The following is a 26,376-nucleotide window of genomic DNA, read 5'->3' as shown; positions in this document are numbered from 1 at the left end:
GATGATAGACGTAGACTGGAGGCTTTTGAAATGTGGGAGTGGAGAAGAATGGAGAAGGTGAAATGGACAGAGAAGAAAAAAAATGAGGAAGGACTTGGTTTGGTGGGCGAAGAGAGGGGTTTGTTGGGAGAAATCCTATGGAGGCAGGAAAAATGGAAGAATGGGGTATTGACCGGCAGTTGGGATGTTGAAGACTGTGATAGAGGGGAGAATGCTAGGTAAACGAGGAAAGGAAAGGAACAGGATAGGGTTGTTGAACGGAATGAAGGGAGGAAGGAGGCACTCAGAGATGAAGAGGGACTTGATTTAGAGTATGTTTCTGGATTGTGTTTTGTTAGGAGTCACAAAATATTTATTGGAAGTTGTGTCCATCCAAAACCTACCTTAACAGGTTAATTACTATATAATGATATTTTTATATAAATGTATATATAATGTGCTATATAAATTATATAATTATATATATATATATATATATATATATATATATATATATATATATATATATATATGTATATGTCTGTATATATATGCATACATCATTTACTCTATACATAAATTTTTATAATATATATTTGATATGCTATATATGTATTTTTTTAATTAGACGGTGTGATTCTGAGACCTCTTTCGCTATGTATTTTGAAGACATTGTTATAAACGCTTAAACCAGATATTCGAAGTAGATGAAATGTGATAGGGGTAATTTATGAGGGATCACTACAAAGACTTCTGACTCCAGGGAGAATGTGAAGTGATGGTATTCCGACACCAAGAGCGTTGAGTAAGGTAAAAGGGAACAACCAAAATTATAATAATCCTCAAGACAAACATGGGTAAAAAAATATATTTGAATCTGAAGAGGGGTAATTACGGGACTCCGCCCGTAATTGCCCCTAGGGCGGGTGGAGGCGGTAGAAAAGGCAACGTAGTGCTCTTCACACGAAAGGAGGAAACACCCAAATTAGCAGCAAAAGAAAAGAGATCACAGAAAAACGTGAATAGAATCTGTGAGGTAAAAACAGGAACGTGGACTGTTAGGGTGAAGTGGCTAGCATAATGAAAAGAAAAAAAAACCAAGCAAGTGGGTTGGACTGTGGAGAGGCTAATTAATTGGTGTCCGACGCTGAGTTCAAACCCTTCCAAAAGCGGGTTTTTTAGTGTTGTTCTTATCCCTTTACAGGTACCGTACAATGAGAATCTAAAAAGAGTAACCGCTGTGCAGGGTATTTAACTTCTCTCTCTTTCGGAGTTTTTCGTGGTATTCGGTTGAACACCTTCCGAGTTTCTCTCAAACCTTCCTCTGCAACCAGAATTTTGCTTACCAGAAAATTATTCACCGATCCGTAAAGATGCAAATTACTTCAGCCTTCGGTAATTTGTTGAAATTAACAATATCAATAAGGAAAAGGCGATGAGGAGAAGTGATAAAAATGCAGATAGTGAACTGGGCCAAAAAATGGAGATGATAAATAAGAAAGAGTAATTCCATCAATATGGCAAGTGTACTTTAAATTTATAGAATGGTTTGAGGCGTCACTTTGTGGAAACGATTCATTTCGGAAAAGAAATACATAGTTATTCCTTAGTTATACATATTTTGTTTAATAAAATATATGTGGAATAACTAAATATTTCTTTTGAAGATGTTTTGCATCGGCTGCAAATATATAGGAAAGGAGGATTTTGTCCAGAATAAGGGTAAAAAATTCTTCCTTTCATACCAAAGCTAATTAGACAAATAATTTTATAGTGTTAACCTTAATTTTAGAAAAACAACGAAATAGTGGTATTAAAGGTCATTTAGATCATTTTTCCTCGATAAAGATTTGAAGGTCATTTTGGTAAAAGATTATTTAATAGGAGAAAGGATGAAAAATGCGTTTTCTTAAGATTCCAGGCAAGTGCAGCAATGATACTGGACAGAAATTTATTATAATTTAAATTAAATATAAATTTTATAATTTTAGATAAAGTTTAAATAAAATATAGAAAAATAAACTTTAATTCCATTTGAATAAGTCCAACTTCACATTTAATTTAGGTAATTATAAAGTATACAGACACAGAGAGGAAGAGGGACTTGTTGTGGATATTCGTTTGGTATTTGTGTCCATCCAAAACCCAATTTAACCCGTAGATTATCTCATAATGATAATAATCAATTATACAGGAGCGCTCATTGTAACTCCATGACAATAGGAATGAAGTACTGGTAATAAGTATCCACGGGCCAATGGGGACATTTCAAAGAGCTATATAGAAAAACAAAATGAAAAACTGTGCGGTTAGAAATTACGGATATGAATAAGGATCACGAAAGATCTTTAACAATTATTGATGACAATGAGAGGATTTAAAATTGCCAAATAAAAATTTTGAATTACTGGGCTAGTAAGTTGCATAAAATTAGAAATATGTGAAATAAAACATAATAAATTGACCGGCGAGGTTTTTTATTGGCAAGTGAGAAAGGGAATTTGCACTTGGCAACTACTCATGACGAATCTCCAAGTAATCTAGTTGGCTTCAGGGTAACTCTTGAATTATGCGAAATTGCAGGGCATAACGTTCTTCGATTTCTCATTAGGCGCAGGTAATCATCGAAGGCCACTTCTTAGCTCACAGCTCGCATACAATCTCCCAGTCTAATGCTTGATCATTACCTTAATACGCCCATTCTATATTTTTTTACACCGACGGCTGAATCGGTCCTTGTGCACCATAATAACACCTTTGTGGAAACAATTTTCAAAAATTAAAATTTCATCATGGAAAATAAATATGAACTGGCAATCTTTAACTGAGTGCGTAGGCATTGCCAGGACCATCTACCACCCGGGGCATGACATTTTTGGTGCCCCTGAGTCGTGCGCAGTTCGGCCCAACTTTCCTTCTCATTGGGAGAGTTATGCGAGGAGGAAAAACGGAGTAGTTATAAACATTCTTTCCTATTGGCGCTGACGTTAATATATTATTACTCGTGCCTCTCTGTTTACAACGGAATACTTGAGAGACCACAGCCATAAATTATTAACATTCACCTTGCGGATTCCATGAACTAAAATTCGCCAAAAATGAGGAATGAAATTGGACTTAACAGGTTAAATGTTCCACAATAACAGCTTCTAAAGCCCAAAGGACAAATATTCTCTTCATATTTTAAAGGCTAAAGTAGAAACATAAGGAGGACTGGAAAATTATTTTACCGAAAGTTTGTGACAGCTTTAACTGAGATTTGTTTTCTACTGCTGAGTTTTTTTACAAACATTAATAATACAGGTACATTCAAAGTTCATTTACTCCTTTGTCCTTAGAACTAAGTGAAAGTAATTTTAAAAAAACATTTTTCATAAATGAGGAAAAATAACATAAATACTCATTTGCGTAAACTTTAACAGATAACTTTAAAATACCATCTTCAGAACCAAATGTTACATTATTTTAAATTCTCACCGGAGTATTTTACCTCATAAATCATGTCTACTAACACCTGTGCAAATTGAATAACAAAAATACATGAATCGAAACAATAAAAAATTGAATCTTAATTTCGTTTTTGAGATCAGTTAATTGTTTTACTTAAACGAGAATAAATTATTACCTTTGTTTACCGTTATTTTTAACATAAATGGAAATAGCTGAATTTCGAATGAAATATTCAGTTCAATTCAGTGAGAAGAGCACGTAGAATAACCATAAACGCAGTAATCAAACCGAAGGTCGGTTTGGTAGGTGATGGTAGAGTTCACCCAGCACTAACCTCCGACGGCGTGTGAAATTCACACATCAGAGTAGCGGGGCAAGTTCCTTCCCCTGTGCCGGCTATGGTTTCCCAGGAAGATCTGGTCCCCGAAAAATCATACAGCTTGGGTGGAGCTTAGGGTACTCAGAGAGGTCTGCCCCGGAATCAGACCCGAGCCCTCCGGTCAGTAGTCCAACGCTCTACCCCCTCTGGACTGCTGCGACCCCCTACAGTAATATAATGTTAGAAAATCATTCCAGTAGGCAATACCGGGAATTCTTTTGCATATAGATCAACTAGTTGACGTTAGTACTTCCTTGAATTCATTGATTCATGTTTATAATTATTGAAAACATTTACAAATCAAAACATCTTAATGGTCTCATTATTCATTATATGTTCTCTATAGATTTTGGAAAGGTAAAACGTCCTATGCACATGCATTCACGCTATAGTTAGATGCGTGAAAACAATCACACGTGTGTTGGGGACATTAAGAGGAAACTACAAACACGATTGAAATTCAAACAAAATAGCTATTCGCCCGTTGAAATTCATGCATGTTGCTCTCATTCAAGGCATACGATAACGTGGCTTCAAACTCGCTCCGGCATTTAAAAACTGAAAGAGAATATAAATTTTATCAGAAATGGCAAGCTACTGTCATCGTGACTTTTAAATGACGACCCTCCGTTTGAAAGTCGGACTTATCCTTGAATCGTGTATTGATAACTATGGAAAGTTATATATAAAGGTATGGCCCATTTCTGGCGGTGTTTGGATCGGTAACGACGGGTCAAGGGTGAGTGGGCGTGGGGGAGGAAGGAATTGGGGGGATGGGACGGTTTAGGTGAGGAGTAAGGGATCGGACGGACGGGGGGAGGGACGATGGGGGGGGAAGGGATGGGTGAGAGAGGAGCGACGGGATAAGTGGCGGTTTGGGAGGACGGAATATGAGAGGCACCACCACGATAGCGATGAATTGTGGATTTAAAAAAAAAAGATACTACCAGAAGACTCGGGATTGGTATGCGAATTAAACGGGGCCAGAAGTGATGCAGAGGTTTCATCCGATTCACGCTGCGCTCGAGTTCCCACGGGCGGCTCCAATGCTCACGAGTCGGCACAATCTCAAACCGGGTGGTTATTCAAAAAAATTCCTCAAGGCGGTTGAAGATTAAATTTTACTGACGTCCGCTTAATTCAATTTCCAATTTCTCTCTCTCTATCTCTCCTATGCTGGAAAAAATCTTCCTTCCAAATTTTGCAAGGCGAGCGGCGGTAGTTCACGCAATAGCTCAATAGTATTTTTCTTATACTGTTTTGTAAATCGTAACTTTGCGTGCTGAAGGTTTTTTTGTTAAATTATTGCGCCGGAAGAATTTTTTGCGCAATTTCTTAAGCCCACACGCAGGCTGTTTTACGTTCGCTATGAAGTATTACAACGAACAGGACGAGAAATATTCGGAATTATTTTCAAATTTAAAAAAGTAATAAATACCAAAAAAATTATTTCATATAGTAATAAATCGGAAGGTGTTAACGAAACTCTGAACTATTCATTTCTAGCACCCATTTTAAAGCGATCACTAAATATTTGAGTATCAGGGGAAGAAAATAAAAATCACCTTACCCTGGAAAGATATACATGAGAATTATTGACGAAATAATTCATTTGGATTTTAGAAATTCAAACAGATTTAAGAGCATACTGTATTTTTTAAAAATATTTTCGCCCAACCACAATGTGGACAACACGGTGACGACCTGGGTTCTCATTTGGGTACTGTGGCTATGAAGCAACTATTTGGTACGCAGGACATATACTGCGGAGAGAATATGTCACTTATAGAATCAGATATCTTTCGAAGAAGATCCGTATGATACATACAAAAATGTTCAGGAAAGAGAGTAAGTGCGATATGGGAGAAACTAGAATATGAGTGCCTCCAGGGAAGAACTACACTAAAACCAAATTTTACCGTTCTTTTCTTGAGCCCCATTCAAACAGTGGTTAACATTTCAATAGCAAAGTTCCTTTTATTATTAATAATAATTTCAATAAACTCTTATCACTAACTAATTTTACTAAACTCTTTTTATTAATAATAAGTAATTTTAATAAACCATAAGGTTTCATGCACAATTAGATAAGCATATTTTATCAGCTACGGCCTGATGACGTTAACGTGAACGGAGTGAACTCTCTTCAGGAATTGGGGTTTCGGGATTCAAATGGTGATAAAAATAAAAAAAATATGTAATCAGTTCACAGAATGATTGAATTAACCTCAAAATGATGACCTTCAGCCCACCGCTAAGGTGTGTGGCAGGAGGTGCAATGACGCTAGGCATACATGGAACGCGAAGAGTCTCAGTGAAAGACTGGTGGTGTTTTACAACATTTGGTTTCTATTTGATTGACAGTAAAGTGTTGATCTGATTTGGCTAGATTTGACAGATCGGGGTAGCGCTCATGATTAATATTATGTCAGTGCGTGAAATTCACGCATCGGATCAATGGGAAAAGTTCCTTTCCCTTGTGCCAAGTGCGGTTTCCCTAGAAGACGTAGCACTCTGAAAAATAAACCACTAGGGAGAATTTCAGGGTTCACGGGTGCGTGTGATCTGGTATCAAACTATGACCCTCCGATCAGTAGTCCACCACTCTACCAATATACTACCACGCTCCTTAAAAATCCAGAAATTGTTCCAAAAGAAGCAGTGATTGTTTTTGTCGAAACCGGGCCTTAGATTTTTAGAAAGCCACCGGGACACACAAATGTTCAGGAACATATGACATGGAAGAATAAATAGTGCCTAAAACCTAAATGGCAGATAATACTACCCATAGAATATAACAGAAACTCCTGACAGACTCCAGCGTTGAATAGATTACAATATTCCTACTTCTGCAACTAAATTATCGAAAACAACAAGTGGAGATCGGGTTGGTTCGGTTGTGGCTCCCCACTTCGTGGGTCCAGGTTCGAGCCCCGGCGGTGGCGCAATTTTCAGAGGCATCCCGATGTCGCTTTCGAGTTGAATATTCCGTAGGTCGGATGGAACGTTAAACTATCGACCTCGTGACACCTTTCGCGAATATTACGTTCGGCCGACGCCGAATTTCTGTCTCCTCACAATTCTTCCATTCCCTGAAAATCCTACCGCTACCAAATTGCCTACTGCTATTCTTAAAAGCGCAGACGGTCATCTCCCTCATTAACAACTTCGACAACATTAAGCATCTCAAAAATATGATAGAAAAATAAACTATAATCAACCATTTTTGTGACAGCTACAGCACATTTTCCGGAGATGGTATAAGAGAACTCTCCCTATGGACAGCTATCTTGACGCAGTGGAAGGGCTTGTGCGTTCTGATGAGCCCTAGAACTGAGCTGGTGGGAGCAATAATAATTTCTCCCAGTAGGGTCAAAACCACGTGAGATAGGTCGTAGGGGAGGAGCCAGACGTAGACTAGTTCGTTCAGTAAGACGGCTCTAAAGTGTCTGTCTGCATTGAGGTGGCCATTTGAGTAATCGTGTCACGATAATAACATGATTAAGAAAGGCAAAGAAACCCCGCCCCAATTAGTTTTCCCACGAAGCAATGATGAGATTGGATCTGATTATGATTCCTGGCATCTAAGGGAATCAGCCCAATCGAACGTGTGTCGTCATTGGCAGCGGAGGAGGTAAGGCTTCCGCGGCCGTCATTTCACGAAATCCTTGCAAAGCGAAATCAGCCACATAGGCACATAAAAACAGGAAAGGATTGATCCAGTTCGAATTGGGAATTGGACTATTAGGGTGATGTTAAGGACGGGAAAGTTAGGAAATACAAAGAGTGAGATGGAGGGACGAAATGCAGATATTGTAAGGCTGTTCGAGATGAAATGGAAGAATAATAGGAATTCCTGAAGCAATAAATGTAGAGTAATATACAGCGGAGGGTATGTATGATAAAGGGTTGTGTGCAAGTACCGTGAGCCACATGACAGGGAATCGCAAAGAATTGCGTCGATGAAGATTCAAAGTAATTATGAAATCATGGCTGGAAGGGCAAGGCATCATACGTGATAACGAAGGCATTTGCAGTCGTGCCTGCCTTTTGCTCTGTTCGTCATAAGTTTTGAGTCGCTGACGGTTCAGATCTTGGACTCCGATCGCATGAATGTTTTTCTTCACAATGGATATATTTCTAAAGCTGAAAGCACTGATTCGTGACGGAATATTCGGTCAAACAGGTGTTTGAACTTAAAAAGTTATTGGGAACCATTTGAACTATATGCTCACCCATAAATTTGGCCAAAGATGAAAATGTTTGTTTATCGCACGCGGAAGCCAATCAAGCAGAAACAGGTTTTGATGAACGACACCATCAAGTAAAACCCTGATGGCGGTATTGTGTTTGAAAAGTAATCGTATCAATAATTTTTTTATGGAATAACAAGAGTTTTCAGATTATCGAAAGAAAAATGTCAAATGTGATTTTCTGGAAATGTTTCATTAAAATAAAATTTTGGGTAGTACCTAAAATCGTTTTTTTCAATTTTTTTTTCAATTTTCATCCTCACGGAGAAGGTATTCCACGAATTCAAACTGTAAATCACTAATTGTAGGTACATACGAGTACGTGAAGTAATTCTCTGCCATAAAAGTCCATATACGTTCTTCATATTTATTGTGTATACGCAATTGAGTTACCTGAGGGAAAGGAATTCCAACAACAAGAGCTTTCGGTTACTGCCCGGAGGACTCTGGTTAATTTTCTAATGATTCCGGAAAACCTCTACTGTGCACTATTTCAGGTACCCGGTAATCTTAATAACTGGTACCCCCTGCGTCTATGTTTGGATTTCTCACTCCGCAAGTATTAAAGCATCTAACAGATTAACCTTCGAGTAGATTACCGTGGTTTTAGTGGGTCATCGAAGGACGTTAATAAAACTCCGTCGAAGGAAAAGGTCCTCTTTTATCTAATGACATTCGTGTAAACCAAAGCAAAACATAATTACCTACTAGTGAGCGAAGAGCCGACGACCTGATAATCAACCCGAAGTATGGTTTGAGAGTCGAGTGAAGAGCTCACCTCTGACTAAAAGCCCTTGGGCATGTGAAATTCACACATTCAGGTTATGGAGGCCAGTTTCTTTCTCTGTGCCACTTGTAGTTTCCCACGAAATTCTGGTACTCAGAAAATAACGTTCGGAGCATTCGTATTTGAGACGTGGTTTTCCAAGGGCATCTCCATAAATGTGAACCAGGGACCCAGCAACAAATACATTAACGCTTTTGTCCCACACTACCGCGCCGCAGCGATTGGGAAAGCAAAACAATGACAGACTTCTGGACAGTCATCAACGTAGACGACTACAAAGAGTACTCATACATACAGACCGTTTTGAACTTTTAGTAATATAGAAGTCCCAATAGATATTTGACGATATTCTGGAAAAAGAAAGAAAATCACTAACCTTTATACTCCTATTTATTATATAATTTCATGCAAATCTAAGAAATTTCAGTTCCTCAAAGGAAATCTCGGTTGGCAATAAATACACAAATTTCAAGCTTGCCTTGTCTTCCGCGAGAGTCGAGTGTCACCACCATTTTTACAACACCTAATTATTTTAAAAGGGCCGATTATTCATTTACTAATTGTAATTTTTTCCCTTCGCACGCTTGCAAAACTACAGACAAAAAATATTAGTAGTTTTTGGGGATGCGAGCACCAGGTTCGTTTTACGATGAACCACACATCGCTAATAATGGCAATAAATCCAGATCGCAAATTTAATTCATATTCATTTCATTAAATGTTCTTTAATTTAACAAAAATTTTAGAAAAAAACAAATTGCCGGCGTTTGATCATGCATCGCAGGGGACTTGAATTAAATAATAACTACCTCGATTTAATAATTTACTCATTTAAGTGACAGAAGGAAAACTAAGATCCTTCTAAAATCCTTCCTTATTATTTACCACAAGAATGCAAAAAAGCGAAGGGAGTGCTCGTCCGACTAAAAGTGACGTAGGGCGCTGAATTACCTGAGACCTCTGAGATATTTTCCAAATATACCTAAACGCGCCACCACTAAACTGCCGAAGACAAATAACCGCCCAAGAAGGAAAGCGAGATCTTTTAAACGGGTCCGTACCTCATTTCCCTTTCAGACGCAACACAAAATTGTTTCCGACAGCTAAGAAAAATTTTAAGGGAGCTCTCTCTCTCTCTCCGTCGGGAGGTGGGGCCCCAGGCAGAAACGGTCTGAGGCCGCAATCCCACACACACACACGAACGGGGTAACAAGGCACTGGGAAAAGGGTTAAAGGAAGGAATCGCGTGGGAGGGAGAATAGGAGATTGGGGGGGGGAGGAGGAGGAGGATCCATCCGAGAGGGCGGAAAGGTGCGGCGGTGATGCCCGCCCGCCTGCCGACTGCGTGGAAAGGTGAGAGATTACGCCTGCCCAAGGGGGGGAGTGAGAGAGAGACAGAGAGAGAAGGTGTATTTGTGGGTGGGTTTGGGGAGGAGGCGGGAATTGAGGCGTAGATGAAAGCTTTTGTCAGCTACGCGGAAGGAAAGAGGGAGTGTGGGGAGGTGGTCGTCGGGAAGGGTGGGTGGCTGGCGGAGTTTTCGTAAAGATATAATGCGCCCTTCGCGACGTGGAAAAAGCTGCGAGCGCGGAGTCGTGCCCTCTCTCTCTCCGCTCAAAAGGTGTTAGCGCGGTGGAAGCTTTGGTGGGAAGAAGCGCCACGGCGGCGCTCCGCCTGCCCCGGGGGGATGGAAGGGAGGAAGGACGGGGGGGCGTGGGTGGGTGGGAGGTGGGGGGATGGTGGAAGGAGCCCCGGGGGGACGGGAGGGTTGAATGGGGAAACGGGTTAGAGGATACAGTCTTCTCGAAGCGATTTAGGCCCCGCGATGCGACCGGCCAGCTCTTTCTGCCTTTTTGTTACGTTTGCCACCCGTAATACAGTCATTTCCTAGGCTGCGTTGGGAAAGGCGCAAAAAATATATATATAAAGGGGAATTACGATAGCTATTCCGAGTCAAAGAGGAAGCTGCGAGTTAAAAGCGACGGGGAAGATGTGCTTTGCGGAAGTGGCCTTTTACGGATCCCATTTTGAGTCGATTTACTACGTTTGTAGTGAATTCCAATCCCCCCCGCAGCGCTTAGCGCTCTACATTCCTTTTGAGTATAGGTCTACCTTTCAAAAACCCAAATGGAGAGTAAGGGTGGAGGAAGGATAAGATAATAGTTTAGGAGGGTGGAGGAAGGATAAGATAATAGTTTAGGAGGGTGGATAAGATAGTAGTTTAGTGTGAATACCTAACAGAATGCATACAATACACCATGTTTAGAGTTTTTTTATCTTTTGACCACTACATATTTTATATTATATTCTATAGAGAATCGGAACTTTTATTGTCCACAGATTCCGCGCTATAGATCATTTAATTCGAGTGTTAACCTACTATAATACCAATAAATGAATCCCAAATGATTATTCTGGTCCATCTAAACATCCATACAGTAGCATTAATTTGCGATTAATTATTATAATAATTCACATTTCGGTGGATATATTTTCTTAAGGAGTTGCATATTTTTAATTCTTGTCCATTTAAATTCTTATTAAAATTTGTAGAAATCGGTGAAATAATTTCATTAAAATAATTTTTCTTAATTGTATGTTTCATAGGTACATCTACAAATCTACACCAATACCCTGCGATCCACCAAAAAGATGTGTGGCAGGGGGTGCAGCGGGACGTAATAGTTTAGTAAGTCGAGTCTTAGACTACAGACTTAAGGGCCCGGAACCATTTCCTAGTAGTTTCTCTAGTCACCTTCAACTTCCCTTAATCCCTGTAATTATTTCGGGTCACAAATATTCTTGGGACACCTTTGTCGGCACAGATAAAGGGACTGAACCCCCTATCTGGTGTCTAAATTCCAGACGCTTTTTTGCTAGGTGAATCACTAACCTCATCTATCAAACCAACCTAATGGGAGATAACTGCGGTGGAGTTTTCAATAATTCAACTAGAACTATTGTAGTCCGTTTTATGCTTTAAGAAATATTTCTAATTATTAGTTTTTAGGAAGATATAACCTACTTAAGAACAGCAAATAATAATTACACATTTCAGAAGCATCGATATATTCTACTACCACTGTAAATTCTATTAATTCCAAGCTCGCTGCTCTGATTCGTAGCCTGATCATTGAAACAAATATCTATTTTTTCTAAGTACAATGTGCAACAGATATGAACTATTCTGAATAAAATCTGAATACCAATAAGAGATTACCATTCAATACTGTCCTAACGAAGACGTTCATCCAAAACCCTTCATTTACTGTTTGTGACGCCAGAATTACTTACTAAACATAAAAATTAAGGAAACAATGCATTACCGCATTAGCCTCTTTTTAGCGGGAGGTAAATATATTAGGTAAAGTATTTTAAAATTATTGTCCGTAGTTTACCGAGTCAATGTACGTATTCGATGGACTCAGGAAGTAGGTACTATTGAGCTAGCTTTAAGCGATCGATACGTTTAAGGTCTTCTCTAAACGATATTGCTTGTATATCCTTTGTACAGCTTTCACAGGGAATAAATTTCCATGAGGTCATACGAGTACATGTGATTACACATGTGTTTCATTCTGAGGAGCCCCTGATATTACCATTATACTTTCAGTAGTTTTAAATTTAAGAAAAATATAATTGCAATGATTTTGAGAAAGGGTTGCGGTAGATAATGCAAAACCTAAGACGATTCCTTACTTCGTACCACCGTTTACTGTAGCTACAATGGTTACACTGTTATTTTTTCACCAAATATTCCAATTGGACTCAGCAATGACATACATGAAGTGCCATTTAATTTGATTATTATTATCTTTATTTTTATTTACCTTTTTTTTCCTTGCTTATTGATTGACGTTAATGAGATGAGTATTTTCTTGCTTTGCGAAAGAGAATATGTTTTGAAGTGTCCTTTAAGTGTTTCTTTTGTTTTACTGACTGATTTTATCTATTATCTTTTGTGATTACTTGGGAATTTAGTGCCACCTGACACTGTCTATCTGAACATGCAAAATTTAATAATGATAATAATTTCATCCCAAGTGTACTTGAAATGATATGATGGGATTCTTAGTTCTCATCTTCATGTCAACAAAATACTTCTTACCCTTTTTCGAAATTCAAGTCTAAATTCCTTTGACTGAAAATTTCGTACCATAAGACATCTGTGCGGTTAGAATTACCATGTTTCTCACACCTGTTCCTGACTGGGGCAAGTTCTTCCTCTGTAACCAATGCAGCCTCTGTGAAAACCGTTAATGACCGACGTGTTACAAGAGATGTTATCCTTTCAGGGCGGCCACACCTCTCCTTGGCTTCGGGACGGAATGCCATCCTGGCCAATGCAATTAAAGAGATGAGGGTAGAGGGTACACGTGTCTCCGGGGAGAATTCGTAAAACCCCAATGCATGCCGTAAAACGAATCTGGGCTATCGGAGGCACGTGTGCTACAAACCACACGCCAAGTTTAAATGACACTTCGGAATAGGAGGCGAAGAATGTCTATCTTGCCCACCGACACCCCTCTCTTCCGTTAATCAATCTATGCTTGTTCTTTTCGCAAAAAAACGCCGAACAGCACCAGAATTCCTTGAAAATATAAAGACAGTGGAGTGGAATTTCCGATTTTCAAGACGAAAATGGATTTTTTACTATTCGTGCGCTATTTTGAGCAAAACTAAAGACTGGAAAGGGAAACAAGAATTAATACCTTTCATTTATTAAAAATAATATTCCCAAAAAAGTGTGAATAATTTAGAAAAACAGAAGGGATATTCGAAAATCAAACGAAAAGACTAATTCAAAATAAAACTCTTATAACTCCAGCGTCGTAATTAGCTCACTAATTCTCTATATAGTTCATTATTTCACTCGAGAAAGGCTTCATTTTCTAGAGACCTCAAATGGTACACTAAGAAAATGTTTAATTATTCGCATTAAATTGATGCATAGTTTTACTTTTAAAAATTCCGGCGGGCTCCAAACCTAAGACAATTGGCATGGAAATCATTTGAAAAGTAAGCTAATTTTACTGCCTTCAACCAAACTCAACATTTTCGTTTAATTAAGGAGTAGTCATTGAGAATACAAATAACTCGTGGCAAAAATTATTACTGGATGTACTCCTAATGTGCCTCTCTTATGCCTATTCGTGAAACCCCGACAATATATTTTGCTTTATAAATGTTTCGCCAAAGTAACAATCGTCAACCAAAACCTCAAGACAAATTCCAAAGAAACTGCGGGAGATGCCGCAACAGTAACTTTTAACGGAGTCATCCGCTAATGTGCATTTCAATGCAACAGTTTCAGAGTGTAAAAATCATTCGCCTTGATTGGGATTCGAACCCAGATCCCTCAATATCCGGTCGAGTGCTTTAGCCACTTAAGCTACCTGGACGCCTCAGTAGCTTAAGTGGCTAAAGCACTCGACCGGATATTGAGGGATCTGGGTTCGAATCCCAATCAAGGCGAATGATTTTTACACTCTGAAACTGTTGCATTGAAAACCTCAAGAGTTAAAGTGTGATAAAAATACTATATTCAGTGAATTGCCCTCACATTTTACTATCCTATCGTTACATATTAATTATCCATCTATTTTTTCACTATTATCGCATATGCTGCAATTTTTTTATTTTCCAAAATATATGTCGATAGTAATTCATTTTAAAAGGTATTGGAATTTTAAATATCCCATATAAATAATTAATCTCAGCCTCTGAAACTTTGAAAACAAGCTCGTAGGAAAAAGTTATAAATTCTACATTTTTATAATTGTCACGCCATGACATCATTTGCTTCATTCAAACGCTCATTCCGATTGAATTTAACTTCCGTGGTGTGTCGTCACTCTAACGCACGACTGGTCGAAATCAAAGCTATTGGCGATGGAATTGCAGGCTCTGCAATTTTTGTCAGTTTGCTTCGCCGTTGTAGACCACAATTGCCACTGTTGCTAATGGCAGATGACTCTTACCTGAATAGATCAATTCCACTGATTCGAGCTTGAAAAAAAAACAAGCGTTCCTGGCATGAGAGGGTTTCTTTCAATTTCACGCTTCTAATTTTAGATCCAACACAAGAGTTCGAAGACCGTGAAAAAAACTGTCATTCTTCTTTCCTCTATCGATCAATTACATTCGTCTCCACTCCCCTCTTTCTCTCTCTCTCTCCCGTCTGTCTTCAAACCGCCTTCTTCCTTTCTCCACAACTCCTCTAAGTCCTTCATTCAATTGCTCCCCATCCAATCAATTACAAAAGCGACCGTGTCTGTCAGCTCCTACCCTCCCGCCCCTCCTCTTCTGCCATAGACCACCGCCGCGCCACCCCGCGGGTATGTCGCGTGGGGCCCAATAGTCAACCAATCACGTTGCTCTCAGAGGAGAGCGACGGGATCCGCGACATAACTTCCGGGTTTTTGAGTCGAAGGAAAGGTAGATGGTACATAAAACCAACGAGAAGACCTCCTGTGGATAAATGCGAGCGAAATATACGTAGATGGGAATGTATAGGGTTTGAGATTCCCATTCTACTCCTATAGTCTAACCTTCAAGTCCCATGGCCTGAGCGTTGTCTTTTCAGACTGGAGGCAAGGACGTCTCTCCCCACCCTTCACGCAAGTCCGTCTAACAATGAGCGCCTTAAAAATCTGGATAAGATGATTTCAGAATACTTCACCCTATTTAGGGTATTGCGTCTCTTTGTTGAGTGTCAACGGGAGGAATGTGATTACTCGGTTGATTAAACATGCACAAAAGTTTGGCCTCAGTAGAATACTATTCTAAGAATGTTTACATAGATTTAATTTTTGTGAATTTCTGCCCCGAAAAAATTCTATCACAGTAGTTAGTTAGGTTCTAAACATTTCTTTTGTTTATTTGGTTTTCCGACGATAGCCTTGGATTGACAAATTATATATCGACTGTCTCTGTCCACAGTATTCCTGGATTTTTTAATTAAAAAATCTAGATAGATATCCTATTTTTCGTCATATTAGATTTCATCCATAGTGTACTTGAAGTCGTGGAATATCACATATTTATCAATTCCAACCACGAAAAAAACAATGAAGGTGTTATAATTTTTAAACTTTTTCCTCACTTTTAAGGGATATATTTAAGCTATTAGCATAAAAATTGCCAAAATTTGCTCACCGTATTTTTCAAAATTGTGTCAATTATTAAATCACGTAGTTATACTTCCCATTTTCATATTTTTACGATTGAATTAGAATCGATATTGTGATCCCGAGGGTATGTCATGATTAATGGCAGTATACAATAGAATGTTATCAGTTGAGGTTATGCTGAGGAAAAGAAATCATCAAAATCCCTTTCCTTTCGCATATAATCTTCTTCCTTCTACCATCGTTTGTGTCAAGTTTTTTTATCAGCAGAATAAACAAACTCCCTATCATGGACACCCAAATTTTCTATAGATTTTCAAGGAATTCTTTCACCTATGTTTCTCCTTTTCAAACTTACAAGGATAGCTTAGCTAACTTACAAGGGCACAAAGTAGATTTCGATTGAGGAATTCTTTGCAATTTTATTTCGGGGTAAAGCATCAAACTCTAGTCCATGGCAATGAAATATCAAATAAAACATTCTCGCATGGTATCTGTATCATTAATGCAATTGATTCTCCTCAAATCGAGGAAGATTTTTAATTAATTGAAATTAGTCAAAGAATTTTAGCACAGTCATTAAGTCTGAAGTGAATAATTTTCGACAATCACTCTATTGGTAATACAAATCATAACGAACTAAGTATTCAAATTGAACTAATACGCGCAACATAACTACAGAGATAAAAAACAAATTATAAATTACTGATTGTACCGTTTATTCAGATCAGAGATACGTGGAGACCGTGTGTGTGTGTGTATGTAGGAAGTATTTCGATTTAAAGAAGGTGGCAGTGGAAGCGAAAAAAAATAATAATTTAAAACTTATAAGAGCTACATTTTTTATAAGTTTCTAATTAGGAAGAATGATGACGTGTGGCACCATTTTAAATATACCGTTAATTAACTAACAGCGAAAATTGCCTCTGCAGGCCATTATCATCACACCTAAATGATCTTTCACCTTTCGAAGGCGATGGCACAATATATAATTTCCGGTTTTATCCGAGCATTTGCATACTTATCTAGCCAGGTTATATGAATGCGCTCCATCCTTCGAGTGACTAATACGTCGCTCAGCGACACGTCAACACGTCGAACGTACGGCCGGGAGACGCACGTCCCAGGAGGAGGAAGGAAGGTACGATGGCGGAGGCGACGGATAAACCAAGAGATGGTGCACCGATACACACCCGATTTTCCACCCATCATTACCGACCTAAAGGCGAAGGAGCAATCCGGATGCCCGCCATACCGAGGAAGCTAAATTCCAGGGGGGGGGGAAGAGAGGGGGGAATAAAGAAAGGAAAGGGGAGGGGGGAGGGAGTTGGGTGAAAAGGCGACCTCCGTGCGAGTGTGATTGATGGCGTGTTGGTCGAACAGCCGACGCGTCGGCATTCTCCCTTTTCGGTCTGCTAGCCTGAAAGGCTTCTCGGGAGCCGAATTCATCTCTCACTCTTCCGATGAATAATGCGGCCTTTTAATTCTTTTGAGTTTCCGTTGAGGGGAGTGGAGGTTTTTGGTTGGGGGAGAGGAAGGGAGGAGAGAGGGAGGATCTCTCCCGACGGCCCCCTCTGCCTCCGAGATTGCCATTTAAAGAGCTTGAAAAGGAATGAGCAGTTCAATCAAAGCTCCACTTCCCGCGTGCCCTGTTCACAAACTAGTCTTAACTATCGGGCCCGAGTAGAGTTTATTTTTTCTCCAACCTCCCCCCCTCCTACTCCTTCATCCGTGAGAGGTTACGAAACATAACAGCGCGTGGAATGCAAAGTCGAGGGTCGCCTAAACTTTTAGCGGCGGAGTGTCTGGGAGACGGGACCTCCTGGAGCGAAGAAGTCCTACATGCCCTATGATCATTGTTCACCGGTGGCGATGAAGAGGGTGGCTGTGATCGATGAAGGAGACAGTAATGTGTTCATTGTGTGCTTTCGTAGGCGGGCCAAATTTTTATAGGTATCACCCGTAGGAAGCGTTGAACTTGAGAAAGACACTTTCTTCTTTCGCATCGCAAAACGGAACAGAAATTACTTCCTCCGAAACAATCGTAATAATCATTCCATTCCGCGCATTAGTTTTCGGTCTCCGGGGCACAAATGGTGACAACGCAAGAACTAAGAAATTCCCGATGTGTCCGAACAGGGTCATCATCGATCATCCGCGTTGAGGCGGCGAGAAACCAGCTCTCTCTTATTCCTGACCTGAGCCACTTTTGCGAGACTAATATGCAAGTCTGAACGAGATATAAATTATTTTTGAATAATCATACATGATATAAATGTTTCTCTTTATCGCGGACTAAAATCGCCGTCCAAGCAAAAAGTAAAATAAAAAAATCAATGGTCAATAGGGAATCGAAACGCATATACGAGAGTTATTTCGCACAATATTTATTTAATCACGACCCAGGTTTCGAAATAAAACGACATCATCAGGTGCGACCTGGGTTTTGCGTCGAACTCGGGTCGTGTATAAATGAATAAATGAGTTGAATAACTTTGTACATAAAAATCACTATGAACAAATTCTACATAGCCTGAAACAGTGAATTTAATTGGAAACTAACAATATGCCAGTGAACGAATCTACTCTAGCCCTTCCAAAAATCAATTTATGTCATCAATCCATAAAACTATTAATAGGATATGCACAACATTCATCCGCAACACTTTTAGACCAGATAATAGAGTGGTGTAAGAAATTGCGGTTAGAATCAAATATCAGAATATGTACAGCACTGAAGTTACGGAATAAACCGTCACGAAACCATTCATAAGGTGCACACTTAAGAAGAAGAACATGCGGGTAAACCTTATAGAAGTTTGGTTTCATAAGACGTATTGCAGGGAAACGTATTTACAATATAAGAGGTAGTATTCATACTTCGTTTTAGTCAGGCCATATTTGAATAAGCGGGAATTATCCATGGACGAAAACGTTAATTTAAAGAGTTAGATAAGATTCGGAGAAAATTCGCTGGACTTGTAAAAAATTGCTAAGAGAAGACAATACGCGTGACGGCTATATTGGAGGAATTAGGTTGAGAGCCTCTTACTTCTCGAAGAAAGCAGGAAAGACTATTAGAAATATACAGGACACATGAGTTTGCTTGCGATACAGAGTCATAATTTATGGCACCGAATTATATTGGTTGATGCGGCCATCGGAATAAAATGAGACAGACACCTTCACAGATAGATTTATTTGCTCATTTCCCCCTCGCACGATACGCAGTCACTACAAAAGGAACTCGAGATTCCGTTTGAATTAAATTAACTAGAATGCTAAATATATATATATATATATATATATATATATATATATATATATATATATATATATATATATATATATATATATATATATACACACATATATATATATATATATACACACACACATATATATATATATATATATATATATATACATATACATATATATATATTTATATATATACACATATATATATTTATTTATTTATTTATATATATAGGCATGTATGTGCACGAGAGTATATCAGCCAGCGTGCATTCTCGTGAATGTACAAGTATATACTAATATTTCTGCATGCATGGCTGATGCCCTAACACCTCCTGCCATACATCCTCGCGGTGGCTTGTGGGTGTTTTGTAGGTGTAGATGTGATGTACCTACGCGGCTACGAGTCGAATGCCTGTGTAACGCATATCTCAAATACAATTGAGTTAATAAGCCTAATTAATTTGCACAAACGCAAAAAATAATGGAACACTGTTGATCTCCCCACAGAAGTTAGCATGTGGACTTTAAATTTTCAAATGCTTTTAAGACTTTACGAAGGTTGCGGAAATGGGCCAGTACTTTTGAGAAACAGACCCCTGATACTTCAGGTAAGTATAAATGTCTTAAAAAGGCATAGTTAAAAAAAACATGAAATACAAATCTATTTTACTGAGAGCCTATGAAATGGCTGCGGCACTAACCACGGTGAACATTGAAAAAAATACGAAACTTCTTGTAGGTACGACTGTGCTTTTTTCACCCAAAGAAATTTTTATTGATGTGTTATGACCACTGTGGTACTTGAAGTGAATTATATTTCATAATTTATCATTTAGTTGACCGCAATTTGCATTTATCATCCTGCCGATAAGATGGCGAAGTATTCAGTGCTTCCAGAATGCGAAACAAAAAAATAACAGATGAATTTATTTTCTGCGACAACGCAAAAACAACTTTCACAACCCACAAGTAAAAAATCATTTTGCTTTTTTATGGAAGGAAATTTGTCAAGAATCACTCTGATTATCATGTCGTGGTTAATATTCTTTTTCTTTACTTAAAAACAACTTTTACAACCCACAAAAAAATTATTTTGCTTTTTTATTGAAGGACATTTGTCAGGAATCATTCTGATTATCATGTCGTGGTTGATATTCTTTTTCTTTAGATATTAAGAACCTAATACATGAGGGTACGGATACACGGAATCAATATGTCATTTTTTAGCATTCTTCAGACATTAACGTTTACATTACAACATATTAAGTCTAAAATAATCCAATTAAAATTATTAAAAATCTAACTTTGAAAAAATCAAATTAAAAATATTTCAATCAAATGATATAAACGAAATAAAGCGAGCGTAACGCGGTTACCGGAGGAACTAGGACTGGAGTCCCTCCAAGCACGAAGGGAAAAGACGAGACATGCTATTAGAAAGGCACAGGACACTCGTTTTAACTGATAACACCGAAGAAACCATTAAGGCCCCATATTATATCGGCAGATTGGATCATTCGGATAAGAGAGATTTACAGCTTAGATAGACAGATTAGATTCAGGGCCTCTTTCTTTTCCCGTAAGATTAGCGATCACAAGAAAAACAAAGATAAACAATGAAAAACTACAGCTGATGAACCCATCTATGAGCCGCTAAATTTGAACTCGTCAATTTAGTTAATGTAGGTTGGTGACCTAACAACCCCTGCCATACGCCTACTGGGTGGCTTGCAGGGTACGCCGCAGGTGTAGAGAAGAGAGAAAAACCACTGACATAAATAAATAGAGACTCTATTTGGTCGATAACTGGAAAAGGTACAATGCGGATATCACCTTACGAATATACGTGTTTTTATTAAGTTGTACTACCAGATTGAAAAATAAAAAAACCAACAATGAGGAAGAGTCAGTTTTTTATTGCATGAATAGGAAAATATTAAAAAAGCTGGTGGAGAGAGAAGGTAGATAACAAGTATATAGTATACGAAATATTTTTCCCTAAACACTTTACACCGCATAAGGCCATCAAAATACCACTAAGCCAAATGAAGGCTTTTGTGGGGACGAGAAACGATTGAATGATATCCAAAAGGACAAATACGACTCTGGCATAGCTCTAGTTGTACAATACATGTAGTGAGCTATTATCACGAAACGAATCTTAACTCCTTGGTGAGGTCATAGGCACGCATATTATTTTATTACTTGCCTAAACACGGCAGTCAAAAATATGCCAATCCACACGTAACATTGCTGTCAAATATATATTTAAAAGATTAGTCATAGTTCTTGGAATATTAAAAATGCCATTTTTAATAGATGCCTCGATGATTGAATTTTTTTTATGAATGCTCAGCCCATTTTCCTAAGACGAAGATTCCCAGAGGTTCCTTTTCCTGAATTTGAAGGAATTTTGAGGATAATTAAGAGGATTAATCGAGCTCGAGGAGTGCTATTGAAAAACAATGAATCACGTATCGGATTCCAATTTTAAATGTGGTCATTTGAATTCTGGAATATGTTAATGGCAAAACAAATTCCCGATCAGCCATCCATCTCCGAATACCGAATAGATGACCCTCATTATGTCCTTAATCAGTTTATTTATGATCCCGGAACCTAGGCTTCTACCACGACAAATAAAACCACTACAAGAAGAAAGGGCAGCATTTTTGAGCGTAAGAAACTCATGGGAAAATTCGGCACCCGCCCGAATCCTCTTCTCTTGGACCCACCCTCCCAAATTTCGGTGCGGGAAGGAGAGATGGAGAACAGCGCGGGGAGAGGCGGGGATATCTTTTTTCGGGATGTGAGATAAAAATCACGATCTTGCACGGATATTTGCGGAGAGGGAGGGGTGAGTAGCAAGAAGTGTAGACGTTTACCATATGTTTTTAGTAGCAGACGGGGATGGGGAAAGAGATAAACATCGAGATAAATTTCTCGAATATTTTCTTTTTGCGGAGAGTTGTAGATTATACGAATTACCACGCAGCTCACGCGGTGCAAAAGATCTTAAAAATAACAGAATACTATTTTTTTCAGCACAAATTTCTTTTAAAAATATCTTCAATGATCCATAAAGCCAGCAATTATTTTCTCGATATTTAGTTTATATTAAAATGTTTGCTTGTTACTTAGCACACTGCTTAGAGTACCTTACAGTCAGATCAAAGTAATAAATATTAAATTAAAATATCATTTGAAATTGATGGTGTGAGGCTCTACTTAGTGAAAATGCATGATCACTGAATAAATAAATATGGTACATTTTTACACAAAAAACTCTAAAATACTACCAGTTTCGACGCACACACGACATCACTAGACCTGATAATATGGTAACGTGTCGAAACCTGTAGCATTATAAAGTTTTTTGTGTGAAAAATGCCAAGTATATTTATTCATTGAAAATATCATATCTCTATGCAGTGTCTATACCTTTTTCCTGTGTCACATATCTCCCATAATTCAAACCATTCCCGGATTCCACAGAAAACCCTTTCTGGCAATACTATTAGGAGATAAATATCAAGCAATCATAACGTTTTTAAAGATCTAAAACAAAACAAAACTAATAAGGTAAATAAAGGGAATTTTTAAGAGAATTTCCCAAAAATTAAAATTATGCCAAGAGTCAATCAATACATACAACTCCTTCCATGTATCTTGTCGATTTAAAAAACCGTATAAATATTGCAGATCTTGGGTGGCTATCCGGTTCATACTGCCTACATATCGATTATTTACTGTGTAGTTATGTGCCATTGCGAACTGGAGATGTTTGTGCTTCGGTACTTGGGTTTTTTGCGCAGTTATAAAACCTCCATGTGCCGAGCAGACATCCGAGGAGATGTAGAAGGAGGAGGTGAATGAGAGAAAGAGAGAGAGGGAGGGAGGGAGGGAAGAGGGAGGGGGTTGAGGTGGGCAGATTAAGCGAAGGAAGTGAACTTTTGCGAGCGTGGAGGTTTAAGGGGGTTTGTTGAGTAAGGTGGAAGGGGGGAAGGGGGGGGTGCAAGGGGTTCACGAGGAAGATTGGGTGGGCCGGGGACTGGGAGTGTGTAGTTTAGTTTGAGGAGTAGGAATTGTGGTTGGGAAGAGGTTGTGGAGCTTATGGAAAGGCGGAGGAAGGCTCTCCCGGTCCCGTTAGCCACAGTGGGACTCGGGCGGAGGAATATGAGCTTATGAAGTTTGACGAGATGGTTGTTAGGGTGGAGAGAGGCGGGGGGTGTGGAGAAGGAAGGTTTAAAAGGGGAGGAACTCGAGCCAGGGGTTGAGAGGGGGAGTGGAGGAATGTAGATGTGGGAAATGGAAAAACGAGGAGAAACGGAGTTCGTGGGAATGGACGGGGAATGACAACGCTCAGAGAGAACTCAATGCAAGTGTACATGGTCTAAAATCGAACCCTTGGGGCACAAAAAAATAAGACGAGTGACGTTAAACGGCTAGCTTCACTCACGGCGGCATTTATTTTTCTCTTTTAGTCCATCCTCTCAACGTTGAAGTCATTTCGCCTTCCTACTTTTAACTACGATTCAAATCTAAGTGCGCCAAGGGGATTAATTCTGTTGCCTCGGATCTCTCATCCACTTCCCAACTCGATAGGCCAATGACTTTTAGGTGAACCACATCACCATTATTACTTAATATGGTCGTCTCTCTGCTGCCGACAGATGTCTGAAAGATGATAGTTCGACAATGCATGGCTTTGGAACTATAAAAAAGAAAGAGTTGTGAAGCACTGGAAACCACGAAATTAAAGAATTTATAATATTGGCCTCCTAGTAGGAAAACTAACGGATGCTCTTTCCCGCGGTGACATCAAACTTGAAAATACTGATACCGTGGTTTCCAATTCCGCTCTTGTTACTTTTCCTACAACTGAGAATTATGTTGGAGATTGTGTCCGCCATCGTCGTTTGTTCGAATATTCGAAGGAAACTAATTTCTAAACTATTTTGAGAACTTCACAAAAAATGTGTTAAAAAAATATTTTTCAAGCATATAAAAATTAAAAGTACATTAATGTAAGCAGGAACTAAGTAGGAAAAATACATTAATGTTGCATAATTGAGCTTTTCTGTCTAAAAAAACATGATGCTGACTGAAATTAGTTAGAAAAGTAAGTCTAACTGGCACAAGTTCAAAAAATTCCTTCCCACCACCCTGAGTGAAATACGTGGTTTACAGGATCCTAGAAAAATCATTACGTTACGAAACATTTCCATTGATCTATATACACTATACTAATTCACATGGAAAAATATATAAAAAAAAGAGATAGGATCTTTTATATGCGTTCCTATCCCTTTTACTGAAATCTATTTCACTGAGAATTATTGACCTCAGTAAGGACAGTGAATTCACCATCCCAAATGCCTCAAATTGCTTTTCCAACCCCTTAATTTTTCTACTTTTGTCTCAACATGCTGCCATACACCATTGGATGGATTAATGGGTACAAATTCATGTGAATTTAGATTTTGAAATTAACTGACCGAGACTACATGTAATTCCTAAACTCTTATTTATTTATTTTAAAACATTATTCACGTACAGCAGTAGCGCCATTTTACAGTGAAAAATATAACGAACATGAAAGAGGACAAAAGACAATAACAGCATAACAATAACAACGAGAAACAAGCATGGACCGGGGAAAATTTTAATTTACTGAAAGGTGGGATAAAGCTTGGGTGGTGAAATTATTGCATGATAAGTGAAAGGGGTCGACAGTGTGAGGGAGTGAATTTAGAAGGGAGGAGAGGCGAAAAACATTAAGCGCTTGGTGAGAGATATTGTGGGAATAGGCAAATGGAGTAGGCGGTGGGTGCGGGTGGATCGGGTGTGTATCCTGAAGTTGAAGAAAGATAGCAGTTCAGGGCAATCAATAGCCGAGTTTAGGGTCTTGTAGAGGAGTTTTAAATCAGCTTTAAGTCTGCAGCTTTGGGAACTAGAAATGGATAGGGAAGACAGAACAGCATTTGAGGACATATTGCGGTAATTTGGGACTCGGTGTTTGACTACTTTGGCAAAGAAGTGAGAGATGCAATCAAGGGATTTAAGATTATTTGGGGATGAGGTGGACCAAATGGGGGAGCAATATGATATGATGGGAAGGACAATTATTGAGAAGTATGAATGGAGTGCAATTGGATCTTTAATTTCTGTGAGGCGGTAAATAAGGCCTAGTAGGGACATTACTTTATTTTTTAAAGTCTGTATGTGGTCGGAGTAATTTAGTTTCTGGTCAATTAAAACGCCAAGGTCTTTAATGGTTGTTACTCTATTTAAGGGAGTTGAATTAATTGAGCAGTTGAACATCAGGGGTTTTTTTTCAGAGCAAGAGTCATGATGTCAAAATCTAAAATTAAAAGACTTCTGAATTGAAGAAGAGGGAATAAATCAAGAAAAAATTGCAGGAAGTGAGTACTCGTAATGGCGACGTTGAAATTTTCCGATTTGTTAGAAAAACACAATTTCATTGAAATAAACTTCAATTTAAATTCCTTATAATTTTCAATGAGTTGTATTGCATACATTTTTTTTATTAGCTGATATGCAAAACTCAGCTCAGAATATAATATTTCAACGCATACATTTCCGCGTGAGGACATTACTCTGACTACATCGATGCTGTCATCCAATCAAAACTGCTATCGGATGGAATCTTTCATATAAAATCCCCTCCTCGCTTCTTTAAGATACATTTATCGCTTCAATATAACCGTTTCACTCTCTTCGAGAGCAACAATAAGGCTACTGAACATTAAGTTCAATTAATTACTGGGAAAATATGCAATAATGATAGTTAAAAACGCTTAAAGTAGAGAGTAATCTACGACTATGTGAACATTAGTCTATTGATAGAAAGGAGAGATGAACGAACGGCACCATTGCACTAATGAGAGCATTAATATGAAGGAATATATGCTAGGAAACAAAAGGTATTCAGACTATAATTTATTCTATATGCCTTTCATGTTTGCCTCGTGAATTTCAAGTAGTTCGGCAGATTAATCAAGGTTAATGAAAGCATTTGAGAAGTATAAGAGTAGACTTAGAGTGATGATGTCTTTTTTTCGAAACCAGAACATGACTCAGACTGCAGAATTAAGGTTAGCGGATGAAGAATTGGG

This window comes from Hetaerina americana, unplaced genomic scaffold, assembly GCF_022747635.1.
Source record: "Hetaerina americana unplaced genomic scaffold, ioHetAmer1.1.p SCAF_7, whole genome shotgun sequence".
Taxonomy (NCBI): Eukaryota; Metazoa; Arthropoda; class Insecta; order Odonata; family Calopterygidae; genus Hetaerina; species Hetaerina americana.
Note: the sequence above shows the minus strand (reverse complement) of the source record.